The 27,998-nt window shown below is 44.5% G+C and overlaps 1 protein-coding gene across 12 annotated transcripts in view; it reads right to left on the bottom strand.

Moving 5' to 3' along the window:
- The window catches only part of RALGPS1 (Ral GEF with PH domain and SH3 binding motif 1), a 295,262-nt gene extending 272,450 nt beyond the window's left edge, over positions 1-22,812 (bottom strand). For 5 of the 12 annotated variants that reach the window (XM_077850724.1, XM_077850722.1, XM_077850728.1 and 2 more), the window contains exon 1: positions 22,652-22,810. The gene's annotated coding sequence lies outside the window, so the exon portion shown is untranslated. Of the gene's footprint in view, positions 1-22,651 lie in introns of all 12 variants that reach the window. The other 7 variants (XM_077850729.1, XM_077850733.1, XM_077850734.1 and 4 more) reach the window with 5 other exon arrangements.
- Positions 22,813-27,998: the final 5,186 nt, after the last annotated feature.

Below are 27,998 nucleotides of genomic sequence, written 5' to 3'. Positions count from 1 at the left end.
TTCACTTACATACAGAATCTTAAAAAACAAAACAAAAAACAGACTCTTAAATACACAGAACAAACTGGTAGTTGCCAGAGCAAAGGTGGGGATGGAGGTATGGGTGAAAGAAGTGAAGGGGATTAAGAGGTTCAAACTTTCAGTTATAAGATAAATAAGTCAACACCAAAATAAAAGCATTTGTACAGCAAAGGAAACCATCAACAAAACAAAAATCAAACCTAGTGAATGAGAGAAGATATTTGCAAATGACATATCCAATAAGAGGTTAATATCCAAATATATAAAGAACTTATACAGGGACTCCTGGGTGGCTCAGTGGTTGAGCATCTGTCTTTGGCTCCAAGGCATGATCTGGGAGTCATGGGATTGAGTCCCACATCAGGCTCCCCACAGAAATCCTGATTCTCCCTCTGCCTATGTCTCTGCCTCTCTCTGCGTCCCTCATGAGTAAATAAATAATTTTTTAAAATTATTTTAAAAAAGAGCCTATACAACTCAATACCAAAATAATCTGATTTAAAAATGAGCAGGTGGTATCTCATTGTGGTTTTGATTTGTATTTCCCTGATGGCAAGTGATGCGGAACATCTTCTTATGTGCTTATTGGCCATGTCTATGTCTTCCTCTGTGAGATTTCTGTTCATGTCTTTTGCCCACTTCAGGATTGGATTGTTTGTTTCTTTGCTGTTGAGTTTAATAAGTTCTTTATAGATCTTGGATACTAGTCCTTTATCTGATACGTCATTTGCAAATATCTTCTCCCATTCTGTAGGTTGTCTTTTAGTTTTGTTGACTGTATCCTTTGCTGTGCAAAACCTTCTTATCTTGATGAAGTCCCAATAGTTCATTTTTGCTTTTGTTTCTCTTGCCGTCATGGATGTATCTTGCAAGAAGTTACTGTGGCCAAGTTCAAAAAGGGTGTTGCCTGTGTTCTCCTCTAGGATTTTGATGGAATCTTGTCTCACATTAAGATCTTTCATCCATTTTGAGTTTATCTTTGTGTATGGTGTAAGAGAATGGTCTAGTTTCATTCTTCTGCATGTGGATGTCCAATTTTCCCAGCACCATTTATTGAAGAGATACCACCTCACACCAGTGACAATGGGGAAAATTAACAAGGCAGGAAACAACAAATGTTGGAGAGGATGTGGAGAAAGGGGGAACCCTCTTGCACTGTTGGTGGGAATGTGAACTGGTGCAGCCACTATGGAAAACTGTGTGGAGGTTCCTCAAAGAGTTAAAAATAGATCTGCCCTACGACCCAGCAATTGCACTGATGGGGATTTACCCCAAAGATACAGATGCAGTGAAACGCTGGGACACCTGCACCCCGATGTTTATAGCAGCAATGTCCACAATAGCCAAACTGTGGAAGGAGCCTCAGTGTCCATTGAGATGAATGGATAAAGAAGATGTGGTTTATTTATACAAGAGAATATTACTCAGCCATTAGAAATGACAAATATTCACCATTTGCTTCGACATGGATGGAACTGAAGGATATTATGCTGAGCGAAGTAAGTCAATTGGAGAAGGACAAACATTATATGGTCTCGTTCATTTGAGGAATATAAAAAATAGTGAAAGGGAATAAAGGGGAAAGGAGAAAAATGAGTGGGAAATATCAGAAAGGGAGACAGAACATGAGAGACTCCTAACTCTGGGAAACGAACAAGGGGTGGTAGAAAGGGAGGTGGGCGGGGGGTGGGGGTCACTGGGTGATGGGCACTGAGGGGGACACTTGATGGGATGAGCTCTGGGTGTTATTCTATATGTTGGCAAACACCAATAAAAAATAAAAAATTAAAATTAAAAAATAAAAAAATAAAAAGAGCAGGGGATCTGAATAAATATCTTTTTAAAGAAAATATACAAATGGCCAACAGACACATGAAAAGATGCTCAACATCACTAATCATCAGGGAAATGCAAATCAAAACCACAATGAGATACCACCTCACGCCACTCAGAAGAATGGCTAGTATCAAAAAGGAGATAACAAGTGTTGGTGAGGGATGCCTGGGTGGCTCAGTGGTTGAGCATCTGCCTTCAGCTCAGGGTAGGATCCCAGGATCCTGGAATCAAGTTCCACATCGAGCTCCCTGTAGGGAGCCTGCTTCTCCCTCTAACTATGTCTCTGCCTCTCTCTCTGTGTCTCTCATGAATAAATAAATAATATCTTAAAAAAAAATATTGGTGAGGATGTGGAGAAAAGGGAACCCCTGGGCACTGCTGATGAGAATGTAAATTGGTGCAGCCACTGTGGAAAATAGTATGGAGGTTCCTTGAACAATTAAAACTAGAAATACCATATCATCCAATAATTCCATTACTGGGTATTTACCCAAAGAAAATAAAAACACTAATTGAAAAAGATATATAACCCGTATATTTGTTGCAGCATTATTTACAACAGCCAAGATATGGAAGCAGCCCAAGTGTCCACTGATAGATGAATGGACAAAGAAAATATGGCATACATATATACACAATGGAATTTTATTCATCCATAAAAAAGAATGGTATCTTGCCATCTGTGATAACATGGATGGACCTAAAGGGTATCATGCGAAGTGAAATTAAATAGAAAAAGACAAATACAATATGATTTTGCTTACATGTAGGGAACAAAAAAAAAAACAAAACAAATCAGATTTTTTAAAATATTTTATCTATTCATTCATGAGAGACAGAGAGAGAAAGGCAGAGACACAGGCAGAGGGAGAAGCAGGCTCCATGCAGGGAGCCCAACGTGGGACTCGATCCAGGGTCTCCAGGATCACACCCTGGGCCGAAGGCAGCACTAAACCGCTGAGCCACCCAGGCTGCCCAACAAATCAGATTCTTAAACAGAAAACTGATGGTTGCCAGGAGGGAAGTAGGTGGGTGACAAGCAAAACAGATAAAGGGGATTAAGAGGTACAAAGTATTGCTCCAGTATTAAATAAGTCACGGAGATGAAAAGTACAGCATAGGGAATACAGTTAATAGTATTGTAATATCACTGCATTTTGACAGGTAGTAATTATATTTATTACGATGAGCACTGGGTAACGTACAGAATTGTCAAACCATTAACCACTATGTTGTACACCTAAAACTAATATAACATTGTCAACAATGTTAAAAAAAAAAAAAAGCAAAAAAAGAGAGATGATGGCTGCTTTTTAATTTTGGTCTCTCTTTATTTTCTTACTTTCCTACAATTAACATTTAATAATAAGGAAAAGGATTATTTTTTTAAGTGAGACATAAGTTACATACCATAAAAATGGACCCTTTAGAACTCAACAGGCTTTAGCGTACTTGCTAAGTTGTACACTCATCCCCACTATCTAACTCCAGAACATTTTCATCCCAAAAGAAATCCTGTACCCATTAGCACTCACTCCTATACCCCCATTTCCCTGGCAGCCACTAATCTACTTTCTGTCTCTATGCTTCTTCTAGACATTTCATAAAAACAGAATCAGGTGGTCTTCTGTGTCTGGTTTCTTTAGAATGTTTCAAGTTTCATCCATATTGTAGTATGAATCAGTACTTCATTCTTTTTTATAGCTAAAGAATACTCCATTGTATGGATGTACACATTTTGTTTATGCATTCATTAACTGATGGATATTTGAGTTGTTCCATTTTTGGCTAGCATAAATAACACTGCTACTGCTATGAAAATGCCCGTACAAGTTTTAGTGTAAGCATCTATTTTCAGTTCTCTTGGGTACACACCTAGCAACGGAATTATTAAGTCACAAGGTAACTTCATGTTTAATTTTTTGAGAAACTGCCAAATCATTTTCCAAAGAACCTGTACCATTTTACATTTCCACCAGTGATATGCCCTCCTACAGAATAAAGGTGCCGGGGCACCTGAGTGGTTCTCAGTTAAAAAGCTGCCTTCAGCTTGGCCCATGATCCTGGGATCAAGCCCTGCATTGGGCTCCCTGCTCAGCAGTGAGTCTGTTTCTCCCTCTCCCTTTGCCCCTCCCTACTGCTCATGCTCACTTTCTCTCAAATAAATAAATAAAATCTTTAAAAAAAAAATGAAGGTGCCAAGCAAATCTCCCCAGGGCAGTTCAAAAAGATGAAGCCCAGAGGAATCCCAACAAAAGTGGCCCCAGGTATAATGTATATCTGCATAGCATTTCACTAGCTAGAAAACACATGTCCAGGCAGACTGGAGGGCACAGAGCTTGCTTTCAAATTTTTATCGCTCATATTTGTATAGTTCTTTAGAGGACAGAGTGTACTCATGCGCATGATCTCTGGTTTAAGCAGGAATGCCTGCTTTTTCTGTTAACTACGGTTGCATGTTTTATCTTTTCTCAATGATTATTTCGTTTGTATTATACTTTATAATCATAATCACAACAATTACTTTGAAATCATTTTATGCTTGAATGGTCCTACTCTCACTGTCAATCCTTTCTTTCTCGACCTTGCCCATGGATGGTCTTTTATTTTAATTCATCTCTCAGTGACAGGAGCATGCCTTCCAATGATTTTTTTCCCCAGAATGATGCATGGATGTAGTAAAATCTACACACAAAGTATGTTCTTGCACAACTGAAAAGAATTTCTGTTACCATGAAATGGGAACTTAAACTGGGTTGGAATAAAATTCTTTGGTTACATTTTTCCCTCAGAACTCAATGGGCACTGCCCCACTGCCCTCTGGCACCTATGGTGTAGATAAGTTTGAGCCTAGCTAATTTTTTTTCTTTGATTTCCTCTTCTTTCTGCCAGGATGCTAATAATACCCTCCCCTTATTCTTGAAATTAAAAAAATATTTCACCTGGATATTTCAAGTGTTAACTAATTTTTGCTAATTTTGCCTGGTTCGACATGAACCTTTATAATTTACAGAATCGGTCCTTCTTCCATTCAGAATAATTGAGGCTTCCTTCTAGGCCATTTGCTCTGGTCTCCAATCTGGTCCATTATCCACATCTGGGGTCTCCTCTGTTGCTTTCTTATCCCTTCTGAGAGCACCAGGTTGTCTTCCTCCTGACTCCTTGGCTTTCAGCAGTGCCACAATTCCAGACGCTAACATTGTGTGCTTTATCTCCTTATGTGCTTTGAATCCACAAACCCCTTTCTCATCTCCGTCTGTTGACTCATCATCTTACCTTTCACAGCAACTAGAACTTCTCAGAGAGGACAAAAAAGATGACACTTGAAGCTGGGAAACCTTTTACCCAAAGCTTGCTCTTCCTCTATCTCTTGCATGCCTTGTTTATTTCCCTATATACTGTGGATCTTTCAGTGTGTGCTCTCTAGTGCTCTTTTCCTATTTGTTCATTTTCAAATGAGGATAGGTAAGGCCTGGCCTGATATTTACTCAAAAATTGTAGAAAGATTCTCTTTGGTCCCCTCTCTATTCACCCTAATGGATTCAAGGCTTCTCAGACGGGGCCATGGGTGAAGACCCAGCACTGCATCTGTTACTCAGCACCTGGGACCACTCGTCAGTGGCTGCCTTCTCATCTCTTGCCTCAGTTTCCTCTTCTATAACACTGGAAAGTTAAGCTAATCTTTAAACATCACCAAGCTCTACATTTTTATGGTATGGTATATCCATATGTCATACGGGTTTAAAGTTTCATTAATTTGGAACCAATTATCAAGGATTTTGCTAAATATGTGTATAAACAAGTAATAACCTGTTTGGGATCCCTGGGTGGCTAGCGGTTTAGCGCCTGCCTTTGGCCCAGGGCGCGATCCTGGAGACCTGGCATCGAATCCCACGTCAGGCTCCCGGTACATGGAGCCTGCTTCTCCCTCTGCCTATGTCTCTGCCTCCCTCTTTCTCTCTGTGTGACTATCATAAATAAATAAAAATTTAAAAAAAAAGTAATAACCTGTTTAAGAAAAACTCGGTGTACTTTATTTAAATTCAAGCAAACCACAAATATTAAGCTCAAAAAATAGACTACATTTGATTATACATAAGAAAGAAGAGAATTATGATTTACTAAGACCGAGCAGAGTACATGCTCTGGAGAGGTACTGGATATAAAATGTATACAAGAAAAAAAAAAAACATATTCAAGGAAGCAGAAACTATACACAAGCAATTGAGTTAGCCTTTCTCTCCCTGTCAGTCTGCCCAGAATCCCGTCAATTCCAGAATTTTCTGTCTTGTCTAAACACTGAAAACCAAGTGGAAATGCTGTAATAACTATGTTATCACAAGGCCATTTTCAGAGCCCACAGATATTATAAGGGATAACACTGCTCGAGAGCTTCCTATTGGCACACACACTCTACAAACATTATCCCATTTAATCCCAGCAACCACCTGCTAGGGGACTCACTCCTTCATGGTCTCTGGCACTCTAACATGTCCTACTGGGCATGCCAAGAATGCAAGGTCCTGACCAGCTTTTACCCAAGCCATTTTTCAGGGCTGTACTTGCTGTGAACAGCCTGGAGGGATGAGACAACATCTCCCTCAGGGCTGAAAAGCAGGCTTGCTTACTGCCTGCTATAAAGCAGCAGGTCCCCCAGATCAGTGCTTCCAGCTGTGACACAGAAGCACAGCGCATGGCATCACCCCCATGGGATGTGGAGGAAGGGAAATGGACATACACAGTGATGTTTTTTATGCTAGTAATAAAGTCCTTTGTCTGGGACTCATGCATTCCACATAAAAAAAGAAAGTAGACAGGAAAAGTTTTGCCTCCTAACTCCTCCTAACCTGAGTCCTATAGTTCATCTCTCCTAGATCCCACAACACAGCTCAGTATACATCTTCCTGTCTTTACCTCCAGGTTTTGTCCTTTCACTCAAACTCATCTGGAGTTTCCACTGCAACATAAGGTCAAGCTTACCAATTCTTTCCAGCATTGAAAGCCAAATGTCCCAACAATGTAATAATCATCCCTTCCCTTGTTATTTTTTTTTAATCTTTTTTTTTTTTAACTTTTTTTTTTTTTTTTTTTTTTATGATAGTCACAGAGAGAGAGAGAGAGAGGCAGAGACATAGGCAGAGGGAGAAGCAGGCTCCATGCACCGGGAGCCCGATGTGGGATTCGATCCCGGGTCTCCAGGATCGCGCCCTGGGCCAAAGGCAGGCGCCAAACCACTGCGCCACCCAGGGATCCCCCTTCCCTTGTTATTGTGTAACTCCCGGTGGCTCATGAATTAAGCTCCTATGCAAGTTAGCAAAGAAATCACTTCTTTACCAGTCTATTTAACTGCTCTTACCCAAGCACCATATGAAATTAATAAATTATTGCTTTATAATAAGTTGTGAAGGCTCGACCATTTATCAGCCATATGTACCCAGCGAATCTCCACTACTCTGAGACTCCACATCTGTTAAATAGAGCCAGTATTAGTGAGGCTGGCCAATAGCCACCCTCCTCTCCTTCTTTAGTAACAGAAATTCTGGTTTTTAGATGGACACATGGTTTCCCTGAATATAGATTATATTTCTCAACCTCCTTTACTGCTGGGTGTGGCCATATGGCAAGATTAGGCCAATGGTATGCAAGAAGTGTCATGGAAAGTGGCCCTCAAAGGCTGGAATGCCGATACAAAAACTAGAGCTTCAGCAGCCATTTCGGGTCTTGAAATGACCTCAGACTTAGAAGCCATTTCCAAGATAGCCTCATAATGGAACAAGATAGAAGGAACCCAAGTCTCTGACCATGTAGGCTCTATAACTACCCTGAGCTAATTACCTCCTGACTTCTCACACATAAGAGAAATTTCCATCTTATTCATGTCTTTGTTATTTTAGTTTTCTGTCACTTGTACCCCAAACTACAGAAATAGTTCCCTCATAAGGAGAAAGATAGGATTATATGAGAATATGTAGGACAGCCCAGGTGGCTCAGCGGTTTAGCGCCACCTTCAGCCCAGGGCATGATCCTGGAGACCAGGGATCAAGTCCCATGTCGGGCTCCCTGCATGGAGCCTGCTTCTCCCTCTGCCTGTGTCTCTGCCTCTCTCTCTCTCTCTCTCTCTCTCTCTCTCTCTGTGTGTGTGTCTCATGAATAAATAAATAAAATCGTAACAAAAAAAATTTTTTAAAGAGAGAATATATATCACAAAAGATACCCAATTGGTATCTATTTTTATATTTCCCCAAAAAAAGGTCTTGCACTGGGATCCCTGGGTGGTGCAGCGGTTTGACGCCTGCCTTTGGCCCAGGGCGCGATCCTGGAGACCCGGGATCGAATCCCACGTCGGGCTCCCGGTGCATGGAGCCTGCTTCTCCCTCTGCCTGTGTCTCTGCCTCTCTCTCTCTCTCTCTCTGTGTGACTATCATAAATAAATAAAAAAAAAAAAAAAAAAAAAGGTCTTGCACTGTTTTCACACATAGCAGACAAACTCAAATATTTGTTGAAATAAACATGAATCTAGAAGAATGAAGGCCATTTCATTGCCCTAAAAAGTTTTCTAATGTTTTTACCAATTTATTTTTCCAGATGAATATCACTATTTTGTCAAATCTTATAGACTATCTCATTGGAATTGTCAACATTTGGAGACTTGGTATTGTCACTAGTACTGTGTTCAGACTTCCCCGAAAAGAGGCAGAAATTAAATGATTGCTTATCAACCTAATGATTTTCATCCTATCCATAAAAAAGCATTTAATAAGAGGCTACTCAATAACAAGTCTAGTCGTAAAAATGAGACTAATTAACACACAAACATCAAGTAAATAATCTCTAATGCCACCTCCCCCAATACCCACCAAAATATTCAGGGAGATAGAAGAGGTGACACAAATCTAAACCATCACTAAAGACTAAAGCTAGTGTGCTACTCTGTCCTTATCTCCTCTAATTGTTGATCCAGATCCTCTTGCCTCTCTTCTTCATAGCCAACCGAACTTTGATCGTGGCTCGTGGGCTTAGTGCTGTTTCATCTCCTTTCAAGTAATGTTTCTGTGATTCTCCATTGTCACACTTACCCTCTCAGTGTTTGAATCTTTACCAGTGGATCTGGCCTTCCCTCCCATATGGTGATATTCACACAGCTGAACCAAGTTTTGCTTAAGTTCTTCTTTCTGTCACACACGTACTACAGTGGTGGGTTCAGTCCAGCACAGGTATCTACAGAGGTACTCTCACAAAGATTGTACCATCATCATCACCAAAATTATTACTGTCATTCATTGAACCATTACTGCGTGACGGATACTTTGTTAAGCACCCTCCCCGTACTAATATACCACTGAGTCCTTACAATAATTATCTAAGCTGGGCATTGTTATCTCACCCATTTAAAGTTAGAAAACTCGGAATACCTGGGTGGCTTGGTGGGTTGAGCGTCTGTCTTTGGCTCAGGTCATAATCCCCAGTGTCCTGGGACTGAGCTCTGTATCAGGCTCCTGGCTCAGAGGGCAGTCTGCTTCTCCCTCTCCCTTTGCCCTTCCCCCGGCTCATGTATTCTCTCTCTCTCAAATAAATAAATCTTTTTTAAGAATTATAAAGTGAGGGATCCCTGGGTGGCGCAGCGGTTTGGCGCCTGCCTTTAGCCCAGGGCGCGATCCTGGAGACCCAGGATCGAATCCCACATCAGGCTCCCGGTGCATGGAGCCTGCTTCTCCCTCTGCCTATGTCTCTGCCTCTCTCTCTCTCTCTCTCTCTCTCTCTCTGTGACTATCATAAATAAATAAAAAATAAAAAAAAAAAAAAAAAAAAAGAATTATAAAGTGAGAAAACTCACCCTAGTGAGTGAGGCTCCAAAAGGTAGGTAACTTACCCAAGGATACACCATCCATAACAGCATCTTCACTGGCTATGGTAGTGCATCCTTGGCAAATGTAGAATTTGAACCCAGCTCAGTCAGCTCTAAATTCTGAACCATTTCTCTATGTTCCATCCCACGAAAGTTGAGTGGTGTTTTATGTTCTGTACTGGTACACATACTCCCATCCACTCACCTGTTCCCTTCTTTTTGCTAAGCATTGAAGTTTTTAAACTCAGTGAACATTAATCTTTTCTTTTTTTTTCCTTTCCTAAGGGGAAAATGGCTTCATACCGCAGTGGCACCCTGATATTAAGGACAGCTACTCCCCTCAAATTATCTCAGATTCTTTCTCCCCATCCCTCAGCTGTGGTTTTCAGCACCAGGGCCAGTGCCAACCAGGTCTCTGCCCCTGTCTTTGGGTTCAGAGAAATCCTTAAAGACACATGTGGAATCATATGGCAGATTCTTGTTGGCTCGTTCAGAATTTTTTTTTTTTTTTTTTTGGCTCGTTCAGATTAAAGGCTCTTCACTGGGTTCTGGAAGCTGACCTCAGTCAGGTATTCAGGCCTACCAGGGGGACAAACTCCCACTTTTGCCAATTTAGGACCCCTCCATGAGTCCTAACCTAACACAAGACCCATCTATAAGTTCTGGAGATTGTATAACAGGCTCTGACCTGCTACCCAACCTCAGGATACATTAGGGGACCAAGGATGCACGCATCAGTCACAGGGCTCTAACACCACCTTAGTCCAGTCTGCATGGTTTTATCATCTTCCCAGGACTTCCTCCCACAGTTCTGATATCTCCCTTTTGTAGGATCTAGACACACACTCTTCCCACCAACGTTGCTGACCCATCCTGAACCTCAGAACTTTGGATGGATCCCCAACTTTCCTGCTTCAGAAGCCAAAGATTTCAGACCAAAAAAAAAAAAAAACCTATAAGGCATGAATAGACTGCTCAAGAAGGTCCTCCGGGAAGCTGAAGGGTTGAGATACTGGCTGCAGCCAAGAGCATCCCTTAGTCTTTTGCACACAGAAAAAAGGTAACTAAAATGATCTCTCTCATGTGAGACTGGCTCCAGCATTAGTGAAAATAAGCGTGTCAGTGGGAGGCCCTGGAGTACCCAGCTTCATGGGGAAGGGGCAGAGGCCCTGCAGAGAGAGAGCTGGAAGGGATGCCCCACCCACCAATGTCCATATCCTCATCTTCCTATCTAAGAAGGATGTTCCTTTTTTACCTCCTTCCTCACTGAAACCTTCTCTTGCTCCTTCTCTGGCCTTGCACTATGCCCTACCCCTCATGCTGATGCTCCCCAGCACTCCAGCCAGGATCTTCTGCTCAGTAGAACCTTCCAGGGCCAGCTATAAGGATGATCCCAAGTCTGTCTCTCTCTCTCTAGACTGGTGGGGCACTGGAATCACCTGTGAAAACTGCAACATATAAATGACTGGTCTCTCTCTCCCAAATACCACAGAGGATTCTGATGTTCCAAAGACTGAGAACCAGTGCTCTGGCCCAGAGCATTAGTCTGAGTCTAAGACTAGCAGGCCAGCTGCCAAATGCTATCCCACAGGTACCCTAAACTTAGTTCGGCTATTGCCAAACCTGGATTCACTACTTCTCCTCAACCCAATACCCGCTTCCTCTTCTTTATCTCTGTGACTGGCCCAGCCCCTCACATCACTAAAGTGACAAACCCTGACATTGCCCTCCCATCCGCAAAATTTGTAAAGAGGGAGGCCTCTACCTCAGTTTCTCTCGAACATGCCTCTTCCTCTCCATCCCCATGGTCAGGTTCAGGGACAAAGTCCTGAACTCATCTTCCACATACCATCTCCTCCCACACCAACCATCCTCTATACAAGGATCATAACTGACAGTGTTTCCCTCTTCCTGCAACTCTGGAATGATTCTCCACTGGCCACAGGATAACATCTAAAGTCCCAAGCACTGCCTTCAAGTCCCTCTGAGTACTGACCCCAAACCACCTCTCCGATCTCATCTCTGGCAGGCTCCTCCTCCCTGTCTTCACTAGCCTCACCCTCCAACACACTTGGCTCAGCATTCCTGAGATTCGGCATGCTCTCTCCCCACTGTCTGCTTTCTCTCCCATGTCCCTCTTCACCTGAGAAACTGAAGATCTCTCTTTAAAATCCTGTGAGTTTGATTCCACCCCACTAGCTTCCATTTCCACTGCTTTCCACCCCAGACACAGCATCATCATCATTTATTTACTCCTCTCTGTCAGGTCTGTGGGCTCCTAGGGCAAAGCCTGCAGAGTCATGCTTTGCATGCACAGTGGATGTTTACTTCATGAATGAAAACCGCTCATGAGATCAAGAAGCAAAGGAAGCAACCAATCTTTAAAGCAATAAAAATAAAGCCACCTGCTATCTTGGAAAACATAGCAGGTATTGTTTCAATAATAGACGCTTTTGGGGCACCTGGGTGGCTCTGCCTTCAGCTCAGGTCATGATCCCCAGGTCCTGGGATCGAGTCCCACATCAGGCTCCCCACAAGAAGCCTGCTTCTCCCTCAGCCTGTCTCTGCCTCTCTCTGTGGGTCTCTCGTAAATAAATAAATAAAATATTTTAAAAAATAGATGCTTTTGGTAATAGATAGGAGTTCTGAAAAAGAAGAGTGAGCAAGTAGAGAATTAATCAGGGAATGCCTGCACAGATCAAGAAAACAGCACCGTGATCACCAACCACCAGGGTATGAACCTTGCAGCATCTCCCTAACACTCAGCACTCTGGCCACACTGGCTCTCTGTTACATCTTCAATTTGCCACCCTGCCCTTGCCCCAATGGGGACTATGACCATGCAGCTGCCACCTCTTCACCTGGTCAAGTCCAACTCATCTTTCCTCTGGGAAGCCACTCTGGGCCTCCTACCAAGTAAAGCCACCCTGTTTACTGTCTCCAGGCACCTTGTATTTCTGTAGCCATTGTTAGTGCTATAATTAATGTTTCCTATACTTGTTTGCTATTGTTGTTTTACTTATTTTTATACTTCTTTAACTTTGCTACTAGACTATGAACTAAAAGATAGCAAGGATCAGATTCATCTTTTTCTTATACTGGGACCCCACACTCAGCAGGCCCTGAACGGAACTGGATGGATGATGGATGGATGGATGGATGGATGGATGGACAGACGAACTGGAAGATAGCCAAGAACAAGGAATATGCTGCCTTTCATTACTGCTACAATACTTTCATATCATCCAGCTCTCTTCACTCTGACTCAACCTACAAAAAGCAATCTTGGATTTTAAAACTGAGGCTTACATGGGGCACTTGGTAGGCTGTTAGTAGAGCATACAACTCTTGATCTTGGGGTTGTGAGTTCGAGCCCCACACTGGGCAGAGAGATTACTTTTAAAAAATAAAAGATAAAACTGGGGTTTTCCTACTGAAGAAAGGATGCACACACACCAGTGATAGTCCTGTTTACTTGGAAAGCAGGTGTCAGAGCAAACTGACACACATGGCATTCCAGCTCCGTAAGCGGTGATTTTTCTATAATACCATGCAGCTCTCTCTGTTCCACAAAGATACTGGCTATATTGATAAAACTAGGTTCCAAGAATCATTCAGCCCTTGAGAACCCCCCAAGATCATGAAGAAGCTCCCTAAGATCAATACACGTATTGTCAACAGATCACAGAGGCACTGTCTCCCCTCAGCCAGTCACCACCACCAGATCCCAGGGCTGTACACTTAGGTCAGGCCTTAGTTCCTCTTCTCACACACTCACGCTGATGACTCAACAAAGGACTTTGATGCAGAGGTGTTCATCAGACATAAATGCTTCTTCATGGACACGGTCTATGTGCAACATTATATGACCTGCAGGCAGCTGTTAGAAAGTGCAATGTGCAAGTGAATGTGCTGAAGTCCACAGGTTTTGCTGGGTGGGGAATCAGGACACCTGAGTGTGAAACCCTGACAAAGTCCCTGCCCTCAGCCCCAAGGTGGGAGTGTGGCCTCAATGCACTCTAACTTTCAGGATAGACTGACTACATCTGATGAGGGCAAAAGCCAAAACAGTGCTCAATGCAAAAGAGCCCTGCAGCAGTATACCCAGAGATAAAGTAGAGAGCTAACAGGAGCAACCTGGCATCTTTTGAAAAAGCAAAAGAGTGTTATATATCAATCATCAACTAACTTCTAATCTTATCAAAAAGCTTTCCAACAAGAATAAATTCTAATCTTAGTTGTCAACCAATCAGTACATGCATCAGTTACTTCCTGTACTTTAGCCACTTACAAGTGAGATCAGGGTTTCCCTAGACCCTAGAATGAAACCACACCTTAAACCCATCAACTCCAAATTGAACTCCTTAAGTTCAATTATCAGGCAATTAAAATAACTAAAACCAAGAGAAACTATCACAAGTATCTCTTTCAATGAATTCCTATTTCCTTATCTCCCCTATGGCTCTTCCAGTGTCAGAAACCACACCTTGAAGCAGCACGGATGTGAGAAGAGACCCTAGAGGAACCCTCAGCTTCTCCCACAGCCACATCCTGAGCAATCTATTAAACCTCCCTGAGCTTCCATTTTCTCCTCTGCACCTCAAAGACTGCCCTGCTAGAATCACTATAAAGGTGTCAAGAGACTTTGTAAAGTGTTGAGATATTTTATAATGAAGGGACCTCAGATCCAACAACCATCCCATTTTATAGACTCAAATCACTTACTGGACACTCACCATTTACTTCATTTGTTCATTCAACAAACATTTGTGGGGTACCCACTATGTGCCAGATGCTATGCCAGGCACTAAGGACTCAATGATGAGCAAATCAGCCCTAGTCCATGATCTGACAGGACTGCATTACATTGCATTATAGGAGACAGACATCACCAACCTCTCCACCACAGAGCATATCGTTATACCCTGCAGGCCATGCTAATGATTTGGTCTTTTTTCTAAAAGAAATTACAAGCCACCGAAGGGTTTTACGCAGAAGAAATGACATAATCAGATCATTCTGGCTGCCTTATACTAGCCCTGGGCTAGGCCCAGGATATGGCAAGAACAAATGCAGGCTCTTTCTCTACAAAATCTGGTGGGGGTGGGGGGCGGGGTGTCACCAGGAAGTCATCATCACTCTCACAGTGTTATTAATGCTACAGCAGTGTGCTACAAGAGCCTGTGGGGGAACAATCTATAAATGCTAGTGGGCCAAAAGTTTTGGAGATATGGTGCCTGGAGGAAAAATAAAACAAAGCACAGCTACAGAAAGCACACAAAATAAGAAATATCTCAAAATAGTGAAAAGTCACTAATTCCACATAACAAACTTTACTGCCACAAAAAGAGACACACAGCATATTCTCCTGAATTTATTAACTTGTTTTCCATAAATATTTAATTACTCAGAAATGTATCAAAACCACAGATTTCTCTTGACCTAGTTATCAAGCTTATACAAGAGTGAGAATGACTGTATTCAATAAACAAGAATTTAATTACATTCATTAATCTTTCTTTCATCTTTAATAAGATGATTTTCAAAGAAAACTTTTGACTGTTGAGCCCAAACATCTAAATTTCTTCTGATTACTCAACTAATTGTGTTAAACCTTCAAATAAAACCTTATAATAAAAATATTTAAATCCTAAAGAGGAAAAGTATATTGTTGTATTAGTTCATAGAAAAGACCCTCTATTTACATGGAATCACACAACAAGGAAGGAGACAGAAAGAACTTGGGAAAGCAGCATATATTTCCTGTACCAGCCAGAGACAGGGCCCACCCTCAGGGTGACTCCATCCTCTCCCTCACCAGCAGTCAATTGCTTTTGTGGGAGCCAAGGCCTGTATCTGCAGTCTCAACAAAGGCTGAGCTCTGAGTGCTCTTACTAGCCCCTGTCACCAAGGACATCTGAGTTTTAAGATATTCCTTGTGCAATAACTCACATAACTTCCACAGGCAGTAAATTAATATTCCCCAAAAGCATCCTACAAGCCCTCTAACAATAGCTAAATAGCTAAATAGCTAACAATAGCTAAAGAGATTCTAGCTCACAATAACTGGGTGTTCCTAATGTGTGAACACTATGCTAAGATGATGATTCTGCAACATCTCCTCGAAGCCTTTGAGGAATCAAGGAGGTAAGTACCATCACACTTCCCGTACCAATGAGGAAACAGAGAAATGGTCGCTTGCCCAAAGCCACCACGGTTGTGAGTGGTAGAGTCAGGACCTAGACCCACACTGGCCTGAGTCTGCACTTTAAGGTCTATCCTATCCATCACTCTGATGTCAGGAGATAAATCTCCTATAAAGAACAAAAAGAACAAAAGCTCTGTAGAAAAACCGTGGGATGATGTGCCATCATCTGGGTCTTCATGGCTTCTGCTCTCCTCCATAAGTGCACATGAAACAAGCCTCGCATGTGCCTCCCCTTGGGGAAAAGTCGTGGAATTGATCAGTGTAGGTGATCCAAAGTGTAGGTGCTCACAATGGTACTGGGAGGGAAACCATCTTTGAGAAGAGTTCATGTGAAAAAGGTGGAGGAAACACAGACAAACCCATAGCCTAGAGTCATCAGGGCCTATGAGGACTGTCCTAGGAACTCCTTAAGCACTTTGTGACTACAGAGCTGGTTTCTCGGACACCATGGACATCACTGTCACCAACCCATTAGCACCATTACCACTACTACTAGAACCCAGAGAAAACAGCCAAAAAGGTGCTTCTCAGTGCTCCCAAAGAACCATGGATAACATGTGAGCAGTCTTACACATCAGTTTTCTCTCAGGCACCGTGCTGATCACCAGACTGCATCATTTCACAGAATCTTCAAAAAGAGTCTTGAGTTAGGTGACACTGCTATCCCCATTTTACAAACCAGTAAACCAAGACTCACAGAGAGGGAGACTCTTGCCCACGGCCTTCTGTAATGAAAGAACCAGAAACTGAACCCAGGTCTGCTTGGTTCCAGAGCATTAATCTGCTTAGCCACTTCATTCAAGTCTTCTGTCATAGTTGCCGTCCAGCCACTTTCTGCTTGCATGTGACTTTTCCACTAACTATGAGTTTCTCAAAGGCAGGGACAGAACCCTTTCACCTCCATATGCCCAGCATACAGCAAGGAAAGCTCAAAGCAGGAACCCAGCAAGGCTGGGGAGTGAATGTTCACATAAAGGAAGTAAAGCCCCCCTCCTTTTAAGAAAGTGGCCCTAGAAATGCCCCAGGATGCTCCTCACAGAAGCCAACCCAAACAGCTGCCCACTACCCCTGGTCAAAATCTACAGAACATCTATCTACTCAGCTCCCTTGAGCCTGCTCCTCCACAACCCACCTTAAGGGAAGGATGAACAGGCAGACATCTGAGGAAAGGCAAGGTAGGCTTCAGCAAGTATGAGCAGTTCATTTTTAGAGTTGTCTTTTTTTTTTTCTGCTTCCCCCTCTCATCCTGGAGTATCTGGAGAAATATTTCTTTCCTCTCTCACCTCCAAGATTTTTTGGACAAGTATTACCAGCCACACCCAAAGCCTATAGCTAATATATGGCACAACACATTCTTGTCTCAGAGTCAGCACTCAAATACCTGAAAAGTAAAGGAATAGAGCCCAAAGACTATGTTTCACCAAAGACCTAACAGCTTATCAATAAGAGCTTGTCAATATATTCTTATCAATAAGAGCATGTCAATAGCCATGATGGAGGAGAGGCCCATCACAATAGGCACAAAGAACCTACCCTGAAGTCTCAGCAGCAAAGAAATCAGGAGAGTTTCCCTGTGCAAGGAAGAACCACAGACAACGCAGTGCATGCTATAATACAATGCATACTCCGATCAAGGCAGGCACACAATGAAAGTCAAGGGAACAGAAACAAGAGTGGTCACATGGGCCTAAAAGAAGAGAGTAGGCTTTACAAAGGAGGGGGAGGCCATTCCCAAATCATGGAAGGTGAAATCATTGTTTCCTGCCTCCATGACCCCCATACTGCTCACAGCCCCAACATCGGGCCTATCATATTGTTCTGTAATCAGTGGCTTGTGTGCCTATCTCCCTGCATAGTATGTGGGCATCTCAAAGCCAAGGACTTTGGTCACTGTCCACAGCTCACCCTCAACTGCCCAGTAAATATCTAACTGACAAAGAATAAAAGAGTCTATGTCAGGTTACTAATAACAAGGCAGCTACCCCCTCTTGAGTATCTACTACAATCTGCTATCCCTGCAAGTACTTGGTATGCATGATCTCATTTTCTCTGCACAAAAACCTCAAAGGGCAGATTTTATTATCATCAGCCATTTTACACATAAGGAAAGTGAAATTCAGAAAGATTAGGTAGATTGTCCCAAGTCAGACAGCCAGTAAGTAACAGCTGAACTCTGAATCAAGGGTTGAATGGAAAATCAGTTTTCAATTACTAGTAAACAAATCCCTTTTCCTTTCTCTTTCTGTCATCTGCCTAGCATCCAGATATGCGGATTGCCTGTAATCTATTGTTCAATGAGACCAAAGCCATTTGTTTCCTAGAAAAGAACAAGGGATGTCCCTTGCTACTCCTCTAAACAATGACTGCTAACCATTACTGAGTAAACATCATTGGGGGGAGGGGGGTGCTGGGAGACACAGACCAAACGGTGCTTACAATATCAGTCAAAAACATTTATTGGGCAGCCCTGGTGGCTCAGCGGGTTTAGCACCGCCTCCAGCCCAGGGTGTGATCCTGGAGACTCCAGATAGAGTCCCACATCAGGCTCCCTGCATGGAGCCTGCTTCTCCCTATGCCTGTGTCTCTGCCTCTCTCTCTGTGTGTATCTCTATAAATAAATAAAAAATGTTAAAAAAAAAAAAAAATACGGGATCCCTGAGTGGTGCAGCGGTTTGGCGCCTGCCTTTGGCCCAGGGCGCGATCCTGGAGACCCAGGATCGAATCCCACGTCGGGCTCCCACTGCATGGAGCCTGCTTCTCCCTCTGCCTGTGTCTCTGCCTCACTCTCTCTCTGTGTGACTATCATAAATCAATAAAAAAATTTTTTTTTAAAATACCCAAGAGCTTTAAAAAAAAAAAAAACATTTATTAAGGAGGAACTGGTATGTACCAATTGGAACATTTTCCAATGTTTATTTATTTATTTATTTATTTATTCATTCATTCATTCATTCATGAGAGAGAGAGAGAGGCAGAGACACAGGCAGATGGAGAAGCAGGCTCCATGCAGGGAGCCCGATGTGGGACTTGATCCCAGGACTCCAGGATCACGCCCTGGGGCCAAAGGCAGGTGCTAAACCGCTGAGTCACCCAGGGATCCCAACTACTTGCCTTTAAAAAGAGAATTCATGTGTGGTATTTTTTTTTTTAACTTCTTAAAAAAAAAAAGATCAAAAACACCATTTAAAGACACCACTTTTTGCCAGGCCTCTCCCAAATGCTCGCATACATACAACTGCAACCATGAAGAATGTATGCTTATGAACAAAAACTGGATGAACTTAATATGTGGTAAAACAGGACTGGGCAACAGCCTTTGTCTTTCATGCTGAGGTTCACCAATTTCACTAATGTTGCAAATGTTTTTGAAAATAAATCAACAGAATTTCTTTTTTTTGTTTTTTGTTTTTGTTTTTGTTTTTGTTTTTTTTCAGAATTTCTAAGATAGAGATACAACATACATATAAGCAGCAGGGATAATTTGCCACACCTTCCTGAACTCCTTCATCTGTTCCTTCAACAAGTACTGAATGGGCATCTACTGTGTGCTAGGCAAAGTGCTAGACAGATTTTTTTTTTTAAAGGACTAACCAGCAGGTCATTAGTTTCTTCCCTCCTGCCTTTCAGGAAAATATGGACAGCATGCTAATGAGAAGAATGCCAGAGCAAGGACCACCCTTCATGTTTGTAGTCTAACACCATTCTTATTCAGCCTAGAAAATGGAGTTCTGGGGAAAGCAGTTGTTCAACGTTACATAAGTGAAGGCTTCAGGATTACCGTCCTGCTCTCCCTACATGCTTCATGCTGTTCTTTTATGTTGAAAGATACACAGACAGAGAGGTAAGAAATGGACCCTAACATTAGTGCCTTGCCCTAACATTAGTGACTGAATTATCAGGTGCTTTCACATATCCTGTGTCATTTATTCTTCATAACCTCTCAAGATGGGCATGATCACCCTTGTTCCACAAACAAGGAAAACAAAGCCCTGAGAAGCTGAGAAACTGGTGCATAAGGCTTCCTACACAGACCTGTGTGACTTCCAAGCCAGAACCTTCACCCTCCATACTCAACAGGAAAATCAATTTAAAAAGGCAGTCTGCAGGGAGGGGTGGGGGAGCCTGGGTAGCTCAGTTGGTGAAGCATCTGACTCTTGATTTCAGCTCAGGTCACGATCTCAGGGTCCGGAGAGCTCCACGCTCAGCGTGGAGTCGGCGTGAGATTCTCTTCCTCTCCCTCTACCCCTCCCCCCACTCACACACCCTCTCTCTTGAATGAATGAATGAATAAATAGATAGATAGATAGATAGATAAATAAATAAATAAATAAATAAATAAATAAATAAAATCTTTTAAAGATAAAAAGGTAAACTGGCGGGCAGCCCAGGTGGCTCAGCGGTTTAGCTGCCGCCTTCAGCCCAGGGCCTGATCCTGAAGACCCGGGATCAAGTCCCATATCAGGCTTCCTGCATGGAGCCTGCTTCTTCCTCTGCCTGTGTCTCTGCTTCTCTCTCTCTCTCTCTCTCTCTCATAAATAAATAAATAAATAAATAAATAAATAAATAAAATATTTTTTAAAAAAGGTAAACTGGGGCCATATCACAGAGAGCCTTAATATTTTCCATTAAATGAAGTTTCTCTCTCAACTCTGGGTGTTGTCACTCCAATAATAACAATCAAAAAGCCAATCCCTTTATTATTCAATGCATGTTCTAACTTTTGTGTGCCACCAAGATGGGCTTTCCTTTTAACCCACAGAGGCTATCCAGAGGGCAGCAATCTCTGAGAACCACTTATACAGTTTCTGCCAGGACAGAAAGGAACATTGCCAATACTGCTTCTAGACCCTCTGGGCACTAGCCACACAAGCACAGGCCCCAGTAAGGAACCACCCCTGAGACACCATCCCCATGATGTCACTGGTTCACCACCAGACCAGCTGAATGATAGTGAGAGAGGCCAGCACCATGGTGGTTGGCCTCCAAAAGCTTCATAGCCTCTAAAATAAAGAAAAACACAGCCCAGTGCAGGAGAAGCCTCCTCCTGCCTTCTCTCTGTCCATGCAATGCGGGTAGGAGAAATGACAGTTTGGAATGATCAAACTGCTAGTGAATAGAGGTACTGGGTGCCAAAAGGTCATACACATGGGTACAAGACATCTTCTGGAGAGGATGGAGCCCTCTCACCTTGATTAAGTCTTCTCTCTGCCCCTGTAGGAAGCTATGAAATTCTCAATTCTCACATTCCCTTCTATTTAGTGTCTCCCTTTCGGAATGTGGTAAAATCAGAGCTCCTACTTGGCTGGGGAGGGGGGAATTCCATAAGGCTCAAGTCTAAGCCTTATGATCCAGGTCAGAGTCCTCAATGGGGGGTGGGGCCTAAAGGTCAGCAAACAATGAAATGTTCCTCACTTTCCACCTGCCATTGCTCCCTGCCACACACAGCTCCCTCAGAGGTCTTAATCCGAGTCACATCTGAGACTGTCCTTTGGGGACTCTCTGCCACAAACCTCATCCCAAATTCAAATAAGATAATGGTTTGCTAATTAGAAATACCCTTTTCTTTAAACCCCCAGTCCCTGAGTCCAGCCTCCCCATCCCCAAAGAGGACAGAGATTCATAACTTTACACCACGATTTGCTCAGTAAGCATTTTTCCATCCTATCCTCACGAGGCCCCTGGGAGGCACACAAGGCAGGAAGCACGATCCTCAGATGTTCGTTTTGCAAAGGAAGACACAAAGCACGGAGAGGTGGAAGACTCTCCAGGGGTGACACAAAGGCGAAAGCTTCTGAACCCTCATTCCTGGTTCTTTCCCCTCGCCGGGCTGCCATGTCAATCTTTTGGAGACTGCCATTGCTAAGATCTGCAGCAGCATCTGCCACCAGGGCCCTCCAAGCTTCACAACTAACTACTCTTCCAGGAAGCAACCTCTCTGATCATCGAATGGATGCCAACGCCGGCCGCAATCGAAGCTTGCCCTGGGCAACAGCAACAGAGAAAACCCCGGAGAAATGAAAAACGACGCGCCCCACTTAAGGCACAGCGTGGCATCGGAGAAGCCAGCAGCCTGAAAACCTGGGCGGCAGAGACGCAAGTCAGCCCCAGGAGAGGCACAGGCTGGCCTGGCCGGCCGCTCTGGCCCAGGAGCAACCCTCGAAGCCTCCAGAATCTTAAGAGAGCCCAGAGCTCTTGCGCTCACCCCAAAGCCCCCTGGACAACGGAGAGCTACATTCCCGTCTCCACGGACCACGCACCCTCCGCGCGCTCCTCACCTGGGGCGCCGCTTCCGGGCCTGCAACCACTCGGGGCCCCGCCCCCAGCCCCCCGCCCCTGCAGGTCTCCCTGGCCCCGCCCTTTGCACCTGCAGGGTTCCTCAGGCCCGGGCTCTCCGGCTTCGGCCTCACCTCGCAGCCCCCTCCCACAGCCAAATCCGAGGTCCCCCGGCCCCGCCCAACTGGCTCCATCAGCCCCGCCCCCGCACCTGCGGCCGGCGCCCACACCTGCGGCCCTTCCGACCAAGCCCGCCCGTTCCAGCCCACCTACGGCTCCCGGCCCGGCCCCCTGCGACCCCGAACCCGCCCGCACCCCCCGGCCCCCTGGCCCCGCCTCCCGCCCCGAGGCCCCTCCCCGGCCCAGCGGCCTCTCCGGGTCCCGCCCCCCCGCACCTGCAGCTCCCCGCGGCCCGGCCCTCAGGGCCCCGCCCCGCCCCGCCCCGCCCCGCGGGCCGCTCCTCTCACCGCCCGCTCTCGCCGCCGCCGCCGCCGCCGCCGCCGCAGTCCCGGCCGGTCACCTTGACGCGGGCCGCAGTGGCTGCTGCCGCCTCCTCATGGCCCTGGGAGCGGCCCAGGCGGCAGCGGCGCCTTCGCTCGGAGGCCAGGGCCGGGCCAAGCCGGGCCGGGGCCGGGCCAGGCGCAGCTGGAGCGCGGGCCGACGCGGGAGCGCAGCCGGTACCCAGCCGCAGTAGGAACCGTCCGCTGCTGGGCCTGAGCGGCGGGCCGCGCAGCCAATCGGCGTGCGGCGCCCGACCAATCCTCCCAATCAGCTCGTCGCAGAGGCGGAGACACGCAAATCGGCCGGCTGGGCGCGCCAGTGCGCAGCCGCTGCAGCCCTGGTCCTCGCTGGCCTCGGCCTCGGCTCTAGGCGGGGACGCCCTCTCAGCCTGTGAGGATGCTCCGCGGCCCGCACACCCCTCTCAGCGCCCTGCCACGCCCATCTTCTTCCTAGAAATAGTGCATCTTATTCCCCGTACATCTCTCCAGGCCTCGTACAATTTCCCCCTTGAAATCCCTACTTAGGATTTACGGTTTTGAACAAAAAATGGTTTTGTGAGAGCATCACCGTAGTGCTCATTCTTTACAACCGAGAGGTAGGCATAGAACACAGAACGTCAGAGCCAGAAGACACCTCAGAGAGCCTGGGGTCCTACCCTTTTACTTTGCAGGTGGGCAAAATAAGGCCCCACGAGGTGAAGGGACTTGCCCGAGACCACACGAGTGTAAAGTGGGGAAATGAGCCTGTCTCTTGTCTCCCGGCTCCCACATCTTTTACTCTGCGCCAGGCACTATGAGATGGGAGGTTAAACTAATTGATTCCAGTCGCACAGGTAACAAGTTGCAAAGACCGTCAAGCCCGGTCTGTGAAACCCTGGAAGTCCAGAAGCACAGTAGGAAGCTCCTTCATCCTCCCTTACTCTGATTGATTCTTGGGCACACAGACATGGAGAACATCATTTCGGCAATTTTCAGATTCACTTGGAAGTAACATCAGAGTATGGAAAGATTTGGTTCCCATATCCTAAAGCTTAGGGAGGAAAAAAAGAGAAACTATAAAAAAGAAATAAAAGTCAGGGAGATGTGAATCAAAACTACAATGAGATACCACTTCACACCCTTGAGGATGGCTAAAACAAATAAGATGGACAATAATGGAGCTGGCGAGGAAGTGGAGAAATTGGAGCCCTCATACACCGCTTGTAAGAATGTAAAATGGTGCAGCCACTTTGGAAAACAGCCTGGCAGTACCTTAAAAGGTTAAATTTGGAGTTACTATATGACCCAGTAATTCCACTCTCAGAGACATGCCCAAATGAAAACATACATCCATAGAGAAACTTGTACATAAATGTTCATAACAGCGTTATTCATAATATCCAAGAAGAGGAAATAATGTAATGTCCATCAACTGATGAGTGGATAAATGAAATATGGCATATCTATACAATGAAATATAAAAAGAAATGAAGTGATGATCCATGCTACAACATGGATGAACCATGACAACATGCTGAGTGGAAGAAGTCAGATTACATGATTCCATTTATATGAAATGTCCAGAACAGACAAATCTATAGAGACAGAGGGTAGATTAGTGCTTGTCTAGGGCTGGGGGCAAGGGGAGAAGAATTAAGGGTAATGGCTAAGACAGGGAGTTTCTTTTAAAGGTGATGAAAATGTTCTAAATTGATTGTAGGGCTCGTTGCACAACTCTGAATATACCAAAAGCCATTGCATTGTACACTTTAAATGAGTGAATTATATAGTGTATGAATTATATCTTAATAAAGCTCTTTTAAAAAAAACAGCCCAGGTAGCTCAGCGGTTTAGTGCTGCCTTTGGCCCAGGGCGTGATCCTGGAGACCCGGGATCAAGTCTCCATGCAGGGAGCCCGCTTCTCCCTCTGCCTGTGTCTCTCCCTCTCTCTCAATCTGTGTCTCTCATGAATAAATAAAAAATAAAAAATCTAAATAATAATAAATTAAAAATCTTTTTCTTTTTAAAGCTATCATAGGGGCACCTGGGTAACTTAGTTGGTTGAGTGTCAGACTCTTGGTTTCACCTCAGGTCATGATCTCAGGGTCATGAGATCAAGCCCTACATCAGGCTCCATGCTCAGCAAGGAGTCTGCTTGAGATTCTCTCTCTCGGGATCCCTGGGTGGCGCAGCGGTTTGGCGCCTGCCTTTGGCCCAGGGCGCGATCCTGGAGACCCGGGATCGAATCCCACGTCGGGCTCCCGGTGCATGGAGCCTGCTTCTCCCTCTGCCTGTGTGTCTCTGCCCCCCCCCCCTCTCTCTCTCTGACTATCATAAATAAATTAAAATTTAAAATTAAAATTAAAAAAAAAAAAGATTCTCTCTCTCTCCTTCTTCCTCTACCCCCCATTCTCTCTCTCTCTAAAAATAAATGAATCTTTAAAAATATAAAAATTTAAAGTTATCATAAATTCTAATCAATCGGGCAGCCCCCGTGGCATAGCGGTTTAGCGCCATCTGCAGCCCAGGGCATGATCCTGGAAACCCTGGATCGAGTCCCATGTCAGGCTCTCTGTATGATGCCTGCTTCTCCCTCTGCCTGTATCTCTGCCTCTCTCTCTCTGTCTCTATGAATAAGTAAATAAAATCTTTAAAAAAATCTAAACAATCATGTCACTCCTGTGTTCAAATACCATGTAACAGAATATGGAGGGAATCTCAGTTACATCCACTAGAGTTTAGATTGCCTACTATCAACACGTGATACACTGGTGAAGTATTCTCAGCATCTCATGTGTTTGAGTCATTCTCAATGAGAAGGAACTTTTGAATCACAGAAGAAAAGGACAGTTGAAAAAGTCACAAAGGGGCAATCTCCCAAGCCAGCTGCCTCTGTGTAGATTTGTACTTCCTGGAAAGCCAAGTTCTGGGACAGTTCAAGGAGCTGTTTTCATTAGAGATGCTGGTCAACGGGGATGCTGTGATATACAGACTCTAGGGCAGCCTCCACAACCTGTACCTTCTGATGTCTTTGGCCTGTATGATCCCCTTCCCTGAGTGTAGGCAGGATCGGACCTGCTTCTAACCAGTAGAATAAGGCAAAGGTTTTAGGATATATGTGATTACATCCTAAATCTTACACAAGATTATAACTTATCTTGCTAGGAGACTCTGTCCTGCTGCTCTTGAAAACACAAACTGCCATGCTGTAAGTTGCCCTATGGAGGAAACCACTCAGCAAGTAACTGAGAGCAGCCTCCAGGCAACAGCCAGCATGAAACTGGGGCCCTCAGTCCAGCAACCTGCAAGGAACTAAATGATGCCAACAATCACATGAGCTCAGAAACACATCCTTCCCTTGTCAAGCCTTGGATGTAGCTGTAGCCCTAGCCAATGCCTTGATTACAGCTTTGTGAGACCCTGATGCAGAGGGCCCAGCTAGGCTAAGCCAAATTCCTGACCCACCAAAACTTTGAGAGAATAAATGTGAGTTGTTTTAAGCTGTTACATTTGTGATAAAATTGTTATGCAGGAACATATAACTAGTATGGAGGCACAGCCCATCCTGTCCTGGAGCCCAGCCTCTGTGCAGCAGCCATTGGTGCCCAGGTACAGCAAGGATTTTGGCATGCAGCACTCCTCCAGATCCTGGGGCCTTGTGTCTTTAGAGCCTAGAAAAGAGCACCATCATTGGGGTACAGTTATTAGTGGCAATGGTGAGATGCCCCAAAGAGGAAGCAACCATCAGCATGGACTGGAAGAACAGGAGTTGAGAATAAAGTTTTCAATTTGGTCAATTCTAGAAAAATAATGTGGTTTTGCCACTTCCCGGCTATGTGTACTTAGACAACATTTCTTGTGTATGAGAAGGTAATATTTAGAGTACCTACCTTAAACAAATTAATTAAATTAAAAAATAAAATAAAGAGTACCTACCTTGTATGGTTCTCCCAAGGAAAAGTGAGTGAATCCTCTAGTGGCCATGAGAATGCACCTTGCAGACCTCCCACCATTGGGAGCTTTTTTGACCAAGGACCCAGATGCTGCATTATGAAACCCAAGAAAGTGTGTGTACTAAGGCAACACTACATATGAGCTGTACCCAATGACAGACCACAGCAGGGATTCTTTTTTTTTTTTTTTTAAGATTTTATTTATTCATGAGAGACACACACAGAGAGAGAGGCAGAGACACAGGCAGAGAGCTTCATGCTTCATGCAGGGAGCCTGATGTAGGACTCGATCCCGGGACTCCAGTATCATGCCCCGGGCCGAAGGCAGGCGCTAAACTGCTAAGCCACCCAGGGATTCCCCCATGGTAAGGATTCTAATGCAGGCCTGCCCCAGGGTGGCAATGGGACTCCTCTAGTGATCATCTTTGGCTCAAGGACTCCTCAACAGCCTCACTGAACTTCCTTTAAACCACTTGGTGGAGATGCTTCCACATGCTTCCTTCCCTCTCTCCTTCACTTAGGGTCAGATTTGCATCATAGTCTCACGGCTCTCTCAGCCTTCCTCAGCTCCCTGACCATTTCTCCTAATAAAATCACTGCACATTTGGTTTTTATTAAAGAATTTATTTATTCATGAGAGACCCACAGAAAGCAGCAGAGACATAGGCAGAGGGAGAGGCAGAGTCTCTGTGGGAAGCCTGATATGGGACTCCATCCCAGGACCCCAGGATCACGACCTGAGCCAAAGGCAGACGTTCAACCACTGAGGCACCCAGGTGCCCCCAAATCACTACATGTTGAATCCTGTATGGCATCTACTTCTCAGTGAATCTGGACTGACACAAACAGTACCAAGAGTTATCAGGAAAAATAGGTAGTAAGATGCAGATTTAGGAATGACTTACCCACAGCCTAGCAAGCAGAGGATGCCCTTCTAATGAAACACAGATAGTCCTTGGAACAAGATGATGGCTCAGATGCTAAAGATTTCACTGTTGGTGACCTGGGAAAATATCTCTGTGGAGGAGAATACTGTGGTGGGTGTTGTGATGCCAGCATTTTAAAATATATAAGGAGAGGGTACATAGCTACCTCAGGCAGTAGAACATGCAACTCTTGATCTCAGGGTCATGAGTTCAAGCCCCACATTGGGTGTAGAGTTTACTTTTAAAAAGGTTTTTTTAATAAAATATTTGGGGAGAAGAATACCTACAAAAACAGAGGAAGTTAATTGGTTACAGCAAAGTTGAATTACAGAAGGATAATGAGAGACTGAGTGCTGTCAAGGAGCAGTTAATAGCAAAGGGTGAGAGCCAGGGAACTCTGGAGGCAGCTTACAGAGGTCCTCATCACCTGTGATAGTGGAAGGACAGACACTTTGC

The sequence above is a fragment of the Canis aureus genome, chromosome 16 (genome assembly GCF_053574225.1).
Source record: "Canis aureus isolate CA01 chromosome 16, VMU_Caureus_v.1.0, whole genome shotgun sequence".
Taxonomy (NCBI): domain Eukaryota; kingdom Metazoa; phylum Chordata; class Mammalia; order Carnivora; family Canidae; genus Canis; species Canis aureus.
Note: the sequence above shows the minus strand (reverse complement) of the source record. Positions and strands in the feature narration are given on the sequence as shown.